This window comes from Solanum pennellii, chromosome 2 (assembly GCF_001406875.1).
Source record: "Solanum pennellii chromosome 2, SPENNV200".
Classification (NCBI taxonomy): domain Eukaryota; kingdom Viridiplantae; phylum Streptophyta; class Magnoliopsida; order Solanales; family Solanaceae; genus Solanum; species Solanum pennellii.
Window position 1 is genome coordinate 10,338,014 of NC_028638.1, and position 10,857 is coordinate 10,348,870.

Sequence of the window (10,857 nt, forward strand, 5' to 3'; positions counted from 1 at the left end):
AGAGTCAACTAACCGTACACCTAGTCTGGCCAGTCTGTGTACATCTTTCACCAACTCCTTCTTATCCTCAACGTGGGTTGTACTTCCCATGCTCATCCTGATCAAAGCATCACCTACAACATTAGCCTTACCTGGATGGTAGTGGACATTCATGTCATAGTCCTTCAACAGCTCCAACCATCTCCGTTGACATAGATCCAACTCTCACTGTATGAACACGTACTTGAGACTTTTGTGGTCTGTGAACACATCCACATGCACCCCATACAAGTAGTGCCTCCACAGCTTCAGAGCAAACGCAACGCCAAATCCAGGTCATGAGTGGGATAATTCTTCTCATGAACCTTGAATTGTCTGGACGCATAAGCTATCACCTTACCACCCTGCATAAGAACACAAACTAAACCAACCCTAGATGCATCACAATAAACAGTGTAACTCTCACCACACTTAGGCAAAGTAAGCACCGAGGCTGAAGTGAATCTATCCTTGAGTTCCTGGAAACTCTTCTGACAAGTCTCCATCCATTCAAACTTGGCCTTCTTCTTAGTCAAAGATGTCAGTGGGGCAGCAATGAAAGAAAAACCCTCCACGAACCTGCGGTAGTGACCAACCAATCCCAAGAAGCTACGGATATCTGTGGGAGTAAGAGGTTTTGGCCAGTTCTTAACAACCTCAGTCTTCTTGGGGTCCACCTCTACACCTTGCTGAATTTGGCATACAACTTATGTTGTCTAAGTACCTGCAAGGTTAGTCTCAAATGTTGTGCATGCTCTTCCTTGGTCTAAAAGTAGATGAGAATGTCATCAATGAATACTATGAAGAAAGAGTCAAGGTATTCACGGAAGACCCTGTTCATGAGATCCATAAATGTAGCAGTTGCATTCGTGAGACCAAATGACATAACTAGTAACTCATAGTAACCATAACGGGTACGAAAGGCAATCTTTGGTATATCTCCATCCCTAACCCTTTGCTAACGGTACCCCGAATGAAGATCAATCTTCCAGAAGAAACTAGAACCGTGGAGTTGGTCGAACAAGTCATCTATTTTGGGAAGTGGATACTTAATCTTGATAGTGACTTTGTTGAGCTGCCAATAATCGATACACATCCTAAGGGTTCCATCATTCTTTTTCACAAACAAAACTGGAGCGCCCCAAGGGGATATGCTCGGCTGAATAAAACCCTTATCAGTGAGATCTTTTAACTGCAGCTTCAACTCTTTGAGTTCAGCTGGAGCCATTCTGTAAGGAGGAAATGAAATTGGTTTAGTATCGGGCTCTATATCGATACCAAAGTCAATCTCGCGAGGGGGAGGAACTCCAAGCAAATCATCAGGAAATACATCTTGGAACTCATTCACTAGAGGCACTGATTCTATGGAATAAATGTCATGATTTAAATCATTAATACTCATAAGATGACATAATAACCCCTTGGACATCATTTTATTGGCCTTAAGAATTGAAATCAAGAGATTAGGACGAATCGAGTTGTACCCCTCCCAGACTAGCTCTTCTTCATTAGGGAAACGAAATCTCACAACCCTACTACGACAATCCATACAAGCATAACAACTATGAAGAAAGTCCATGCCAAGAATAATATCAAAATCATGCATGGGTAACTCAACCAAGTCTGCACACATAGTCTTACCACATACCACTATTTGGAAATCCTTATATTCTATATCAGTTCTTACATTTTCTCCTAAAGGTGTACTAACAACTATAGGATCATGCATAACTTCAGGCAATATCTCAAAAGTGAGAGCAAGCAAAGGAGTTACAAAGGAAAGCGTACACCCTAGATCAAGTAAAGCATAAACAGAAGTTGAGAATACTTACAGCATATCTGTGACCACATCAACAGACTTCTCCTGCTCCTCCCTGCCCTTAAGGTGTAGAACCTGTTCCTATTAGGAGGCTCGGCTGTTGTGCATCCTGTGGATTATCCCTAGGCTGAGCGTTACCTCCAGCCTGAACTTTTTTATGTGGGCAGTCCTTAATTATGTGCCTGCTCTTACCGCAACTGAAGCAGGCATTAGTGCCCTGTCTGCACTCTCCACTATGAGCACGACCACACTTTGTGTATTCCTTTATGGGATGCTTCATCTCACCTCCATTGCCCTTCTTGGGCTCGGGTCTACCTCCTCTAGGTGCTATACTCCTCCGAAAGTTAGAGTTCCCTGAACTCTGTTTCCCTTTTTTAAATCTGGGCTGCTCACGAATGCCAAAGGTGTTCCTGTTGCCCCCATTACTAGGACCTGCCTGATCATGAGGCTTAGGCCACCTAGCATCACGGACACCTCTCTTCTTCCGGCTGTCCTCTACCTGCTGGACATGCACCATCAACCTAGAGAGGTCCATGTTATCGTGGATCATCGCATATCAACACTCCTCCTCAAGATCTCCGGTGATTCCTGTGAGGAACTTACTAATGTCATCCCTGCTGTTAGGTACAAGTGAAGTAGCATACGTGGATAGTTAAACAAACTGCAAGGAATACTCCCTGACTCTCATTGATCCCTGCTTAAGGTTTATAAACTCCTCAACCTTGGCCTCCCCCATATCCCTGGGGAAGAATCTCTCAATGAAGGCTATCTTAAATAGCTCCCAAGTGACCGGAACTCCGCCCAAAGCTCGGCTATCCTGCCACGTCTTGCAGCAAGTCTGTGAAACATCTTTGAGCTGGTAGGAAGCCAGCTCTTCTTTCTCGATATCTTTGGCCCCCATAGCCAACAAAATCTTGTTCACCTCATCCACAAACTCCTGGGGATCCTCCAAAGTCTTAGAACATGTGAAAATATGAGGATTCATCCTCGTGAAGTCTCTCAGCCTGTCAGCCATGCTATGAACCGGTGGGTTCTCCCTCTAAACGTTCTGCTGGTTGACATGGTCCTAGGCTTTCATAGTGATGGCCTGTGACATCTGGGCTATAGATTCCCGCACCTCCGCATCAGTCAACCCAGCAGGGTTAACCAGCATAGCCACTCCTTCAACTGAAGCCTGGGGTGGAACCTAATTGTCCCTAACAGCTGCTCCTCCTCTCCTATGAACAACGGTTCTCCTAGTATTCATTATCTGAAAACAACAAGGATTTATGTTAGACACGCTCATAACATCAAGAAATCAGACATTAGAAAAAGGCACGATAACATCAGAAGAAGAGAATTTTCCTATGCATGTTGTAGTCTCTAATTTAGGATAGTGGTGCACTTCACTACCACGACTTAGAAACTACTCCATGTGGTTGATGTGAATTTATTATCCTCGGAATTTAACCTAGTGCTCTTATACCAACTTTATCACGATCGTAATCTAGACCCCAGACGATAATGGCGTCGTTGACCTATCAGAGGTGGAATAGAAGCCTACATATGTCATACTTACTTTATCTAGGTTTATTTTTAGCGGAAAATTTGAACTTTTTGTTTTCTTATTTCATGCAAAAAATATTATACTTAACATCATAGGCATGCAGTTCATAATTGCATTAAACGTATTCTTGCAAAAACGGCACTAATACAAAGTCTGAAATGAAGTGGGAAATGAAACACTAGGGGAATATGCTCCACTAGATAAAGGCTACATCTAAGCTGGATAATAATGGTAGACATCCTCGAAAGCATGAGGGCCTACCAAGTCCGGATGTAAGCTCCACGTCCGGATAGCTGCAACGTCGTACCGTAAGCTCTAACGTCTACCTGTGCCTGCACCTAATATTAGATATTGTATGTGATTAGTACACACTTGTACTAAGTACGGGTATATGCAAGCTCACACCAAGTACAATATTGTTTAGAATGATGTTATTGGTAGTGTTGAGTTTCATAATGTCTTGAGTTAAGTCTTATATTAGGCTTATACATTGTGTTTGGTTGTATGTGAAGTTTGTACCATCATGATATGTTAGCCTCTATGTACATTTATATGTGTTTGGTAAGTAATGAGGGTGCATGTATTATTACCTTGTGGTCTTAAGGTGATGCTTGAGTGTGGATATTGTAATGGGACATTATCTATACATTGCACTAAGAATCACTAGGGGGTTACTTGGGAAAGTAAAGGAGTTAAAGAAAAGGGAGTTCACTGTAAAAATAAGTTAGCTCATTATAAAGAGAAAAGAGTTATTGTAATGTGCATCCAATTGTGAATTAAATGCTATGTGTGATTTTATGTGATATCATGACTATAGTATACGCCTAAATGAAGTATGTAAGTTGTATGATGCTTAATGTTCCATGTGTTATAAATTTTTCACAAAAAGGAATGATGCATGGTTTCAAAGTAAATCTTCCTTTTAAATGCATCTTTTTGCATGGTTGTCATACTTGGTGCATTTTTGTACTAACACCATTTTTCTTTACCGTTTTACACAAAGTGTAGGTTATGGATGCTTAAAGGATGTCTCTATGGTGAAAATCTTGATATGAATTTACCAAGCCCAATGAAAGGAATCCTTATGATCCAAGGATGTCCTATGTCATGTTATGTTTAAAGTCATGTAATAGTTTTGTTATCTTTTATGTATTAAGTGTCGTGTCCCTAAAGTATTCTAATGATGTTAGTCTAAGTTGGTAAAGAGACTTAGAGTCTAACTATCTAAATACGGTATTTTATGTATATAATTGAAGTGATGTTCTCTGAAAGTTTTTTATTTTCCGCTAAATTTACCAACGATAATGCGATGAATGATAACTATGGTCTTGTATAAGACCTCTGAGAGGTCAAGTACGACATGTTTCTTCTAGAGGGTTCTCCCTAGTTGTGACAAACATGGTATCAGAACATGAGGTTATAAAAGTGGTTTTAGGGTCCAAAGTCTCGTGTTGCCACGTCTAGTAGAGTCTCGTTCATGGGCGGTGAGTCACGACACATCCATGAGAGGGAGTTATAGGATGATAGAGTTTCCCTTCTTCATCATTCTGATGTCGTTCCATAAAACTTAACTCTATTAGATATCTCTCTTATGTTTTTGCGTCCGGTGGTCTTTTAGATGTGATTACTTGGATGAGATGGTAACTCTATGCTTGAGGGAGAAAAGGTGAGTTTTGATGCTTATCTTGGTTTTATGGTTTAATGAGTCTGTGTTGAAAGTGAATTTTGATATATGTGTTGACGTGATGGCAGTGAATTATGAGAAATGACATTTTATGTGAAGATTTATGTTATGAGTTGTTTATAGCTTGTTAAAGAATTTGTTATAGTTGAATTGAGCTTCCTTGTTGGATTGGTATGTTGTTACATGTTTTTGTGTGATGGTAGCCTAATTTTATGATTTGAGCTTGAAATGTTAACTGACTACCTATGGAAGTAGGCGGCCCTAGGTATATGTGTTTAAAAGTGTTCATTGTTGCTATTTATATATGTTGAAAAGGTTCATGTGTTGCTTTATATATGTGAAGTCTCATAGTTTCCTTGTGTGGACTGGAGTCCTTTGTATAGGCTTGTAACTAGTGGTGAAGGTAGTATGCTTATCTTGTAGGGTGATCATGTGGGTTGGAATGACCTAGAAATTGCCCTACCTTAGTATTGAAAGAAAAGAAAGAGAATATGTGGTTGGGTAGTATGATCTAACTTGTGTGTTATGGATTTCTTTGGGTGTCAGGACTAGAGGGATGGTTATGATTGATTTAGTATACTCCTTGATGTGAGATTAGGAGTGAAAAGCCCTCAATGATATTAAACCTTCTTCTCTGAGGAGGATATAGGTTGGTTTTCGCTTGCCTTGACCTTGGTGTTTAAGGGGATTATGTGATTAGGCATACCCCAACTGGGGGATAGTGTGCCTATGTGATAAGATTTTATGTTCCCTTGATTCCCTACGTTGAGTTATTGTAAATCCTTTTAGGTTGGGTATCACCTTTAGGTTAAAATGATGAAGGTTGATAAGCTAAGATACTATTGAGAATGGGTTAAGTTGCTCTTAAATGGGCTTACCCTAAGTGGGGGATGATGAGTTGAGTAGTATGGTTGTAGATTTATTATCTTGTCTTTCCATTCTTACTTGAGCTTGAAACTAATGAATTCCTAGAATCTTGTTCATGATAGGAGTCTTGCATAAAAGTATGATTTGCATGTTGTCCATATTTTTTGTGTGTCTTATTTGGCACTATGTTACGACTGACTACCCTAGGCTAGAGGACTTGACGGACCACCTCAGAGGTCGGAAGAAGATTCTTGGAGACCACGGCAACCCTTGCTGAAAGGGGTATGGGGGACAAGCAGGGCATATAGCCCATAAAGAGGTGCCGTTGTTATGTGTTGGTGTGAATTATCATTTTGACTTCACTAGGAAGGAAATATGCGCATGGTTTGGTTAAAGGTTGAGAATTCCTCATCTAAAATGAATTAACCCTTGTGTCTTGCTTGGGTAAGGACTCATGAGACATGTAAGTGTGTTGAGGAGAAGGATATCCCTCCATAAACATAACTAAGAATGGTATGGTTGAGTATGACCATCATGGCTCTAGGTATAATTAATAAAACTCCTTGTTGATTTACTTAGCTCAAGTTTATGTGAATTGAAGTATGAGTGCTTGTTAGTTTCTTGAGTGTTGTTGAATCTTCCTAAGTGTGACTTAAATATGGTTGCACAATGAAATCTTAATGAAATGGAATGTAAGGATCATGTTATGATTAGGGTAAGGATGTTCCTCCTATGAACATGCTAAGAGCCTATGTATTGGATGCATTTAGAAAGTGAGTGGATAAAGGTTTTTCTTGCTTGGGTTGTTGTAACACCCTAAAACGAACTAAGGTGAACTAGAGATTGATGAATGTTTCATGAGTTACTTTTGTGTTAAAATGTGTCACAATGATGTTCTTAGGCAGTGTATGAAGTTTGGTGAGGTTTGGAGGTCAAACATCCATGACTTTCGAAGATGTGCCTAAAAAACTACTTGTGGACTAAGACTAGCACATCCGGGTTTACCCCCTAGACGTAACTGGCGTCGTCCTCCTCGTTGAGAACTAATACTAGCCTCTTAGTTTACACCATTACATTCATAGGTCAAATTTAGCAGAAAATTTAAAACTTTTCATGATTTCTGTTTGGAGTTTTACATAAACCTCTACATACACAAATAAGTCTTCTACTTTTATTGCACATGAGTATATAAAATATAACATAGTCATAATAGTCGTCTCATCTCATAACCATCTAATAAGAGTGTAATAACTTGGGCATAGCCCATACATCAAAGTAAAAAGGCCTCACACGGGCTATACAATGTTTCATACTAAATGCAAAACAAAGAACATAATAGTCTCAAACTCAAAACAACTCCATAAGCTAGATAGTGGCATCGCCCTCGGAAAGTGAGGACCTACCCGACTTGGATGATCAAGATATCAAAGAATTCTTCAAGTCTTGTTCAAGTCTTCTTCAAAGCACTTCAAGGAAAGGAACCTAAAATGCTGGGGAAAGGAAGAAATGGGGTTAGTACACCACTTGTACTAAGTATGAGACCATATGCACACATACTTTGAAAACATGCTAAGAAAAGGGACATTTTATAAAGTATGCACTTTTCATTTGAAACCTTTGTGCAGATTCAACAAGACCATACCAACCAATAATGCATGTTTATTAAGTAAGAGGAATGTACATCACAAGACCAACAACATCAAAACTAGTCAAGTCAACATGCATAGCATATAGTTGAATACATATTCAAGTAACTCTACATCAAGTCATGTTAGCAACAAGCATGTATAAGAGTACATTTCAACAAATTAAAGCAAGACAAATACCCATGAACCCTATCAAGTCAACAAGTTCAATGACCAAGCAAATCCCCATAACCTTAGTCAATCTAGTAACCCAACAAGAATCATAAATAACATCCGAAAATAACCCGCTAGACCCAAGAAACTCCTAATGTCGGTTGGAGTCAATGGTCTACGACAATTTTTCACCGCCTCCGTTTTCCTTGGATCAACCTCAACTCCCTCACTAGAGATTATATGACCAAGAAATGTCACCGACCTCAACCAAAACTCACACTTGTTATACATAGCAAATAATTGATTCTCCTTTAGAACTTGCAACACCACCCTTAAATGGTTCATGTGGTCACCCTCATTTTTCAAATATACCAAGATATCATCAATGAAAACGATGACAAATGAATCTAGGTAATTTCAAAACACTCTATTCATGAGGTCCATAAACGTTGTCGGAGCATTTGTGAGACCAAAGGACATTACTACGAACTCATAGTGACCATATCTAGTCTGAAATTCTATCTTTGGTATATCCTCACCTCTCACCCTAAGTTGCTGATACCCCTATCTCAAGTCAATCTTAGAAAAGTATCTTGCCCCTTGGAGTTGATCAAACAAGTCGTCAATCCAAGGGAGAGGATACTTGTTATTGATTGTGACTTTATTGAGTTGGTTGTAATCAATGCACATCCTAAGGGACCCATCCTTCTTCCTCACAAATAAAAGTGGAGCACCCCAAGGAGAAATACTACGTCTAATAAGACCTTTTTCTATTAAATCCTTGAGTTGAGCCTTCAACTCTTTCAATTCGGCCGGATCCATCCGATAAGGAGGAATTGAAATGGGATTTGTATCCGATAACAAGTCGATACCAAAATCAATTTCCCGTTCGGGAGAAATATCGAGGAGATCATTAGGGAAAACCTCCGGAAATACACTCACTACGTGGACCGACTCAATGGGAGGAATTTCGGAGTCTAAATCTTGGAGTCTTATTATATGGTATAAACACCCTTTAGAGATCATTTTACATGCTTTCAAACAAGAGATGATACGATTTCTAGGAATAGAATTTCCCCCCTTCCACTCTACAATGGTCTCATTTGGAAAGTTAAACTTTACCACCCTCGTTCTACAATCAATAGAGGCAAAGTAAGCAGCAATCCATACCCAAAATGAAATCAAAATCAAGCATATCAAATTCTACTAGTTCAACATAAGAAACTCTATTGGCAACACTATTGGACAATTTCTATACACTCTTTTTGCAACAACCGACTCACCCACCAGGGTAGAATTTATAAAAGGTTCATGCAAGATATCGGGTAAAATGTCAAACTTTTTAGATACTAGAGGGGTAACAAATTATAAAGTAGCTCGGGGATCAAGTAAGGCATATACATCAATAGAGAAGACTTTCAACATATCGATCACCACGTCAGGAGAAGTCGCAGCTCACCCCTAGAGCGGAGAGCATAGAAGTTCTTTGAAGCCTCATTTGAACCACTTGCTTATGCTGGACTACTACCGTTGTCTTGACTCTTCACATTAGGGAAATCCCTAACCTTGTGGCTACTCTTGCTACAACCAAAGAAAATACCCATTCCAACTAACCATTCCCCTACATGACTTTTTCTACATTTGGAACAAGTAAGCTTCTTGTTTGGTGAATTATTATCCCTTCCATTCCTATATTTAGGGTTAGACACCCTATCATCCCTACCTTTAGGGAACTTGGAAGGAACTTGATTAGAAACCCGCTTCTTAAACCTAGCTTGTCTCATATGTCAAGCTTATTCTTTGAAGAACCACCATCAAAAGATCTTGCCTATTGCATCTCTACTATTCCTCTTAGCCCTTGCCTCCTCCACATGTTGGGAATGCACCATAGGACGGGAAATTTTCATCTTGTCGAGTAGCATAGCCTAATGACACTCCTCTTGTAAATCACCAGACATCCCCATGACAAAGCGGCTCATTTCATCTATAGGATCGGAAACCAAAAAAGGAGCATATTTTGACAATTTTGTGAATTTTAATGAGTATTCATGCACATTTATACCTCCTTGGCGAAGGTTGATGAACTCCACCACCTTATATTTCCTCTTCTCCCTACAAAAGAACCGATCAAGAAAAGTCTTCTTAACACCTCCCAAGTCCCTGGTCCACCCCTTAACAGCCTATTATCTCTCCATTGGACATACCATGCTTGAGCCACATCCTTAAGTTGATAAGCGGCTAACTCGACCTTCTCACTACTAGACAACCCCATAGCATATAGGATCTTGTAGATTTCATCAATGAACTCTTGGGGGTCTTCATCAACCTTGGATCCATAGAAAGTAGAAGGTTTCATCCTAGTGAAATCCCTTAGACGTGAGGCCATAGTAGCAACTAGTTGATGATCTCGAGGTACAACCTCCCAATTAGCTTTGGCCGTAATGGCTTGGGCTTGAGTAGTGGTGGCTTGTGCTTAGTTAGCAATGGCTTGGGCCATTTGCAAGAGAGCAGCCCTAATGTTCTCATCCGTCAAAGGAGGAGGATTCACTGGGACTTGGTCATCATTCACATCTTTCTCAAGAGGAGTAACTTGATCACCACGGGGAGGAACTCCCTCATTGGCAATCTCTTCTTTAAGTCTTCGTTCTGCTTTCTTTCGAGTATTAATTTCCCTATAATCACAATAATAGGATTATATGCAAAAGCACATAGAGTTAACACCCTAAAAGCTCTATATTGGACAACCAAGAAAGTGAGAGTTTCCTAGGCATCACGGAGGTTCCTATCCATAAGTGTGGCGTACTTCACATTTATTAATATGAACATACAAAGACGTGGTTGAGAGAGACATCGACTCAAAGATATACAGCCTCATGCTTTGATACCAAGTTTGTCACATCCGGGTTTACCCCCTAGACGTAACCGGCATCATCATCCTCTTTAAGGACTAATACAATCCTCTTAGTTTGCATCATTACATTAATAGGTCAAATTTAGCGGAAAAATTTAAAACTTTTCATTACTTCTACTTGGAGGTTTACATAGACCTCTACATACATACATACATACATACATACACACACACACACACACACACACACACACACACACACACACACACACA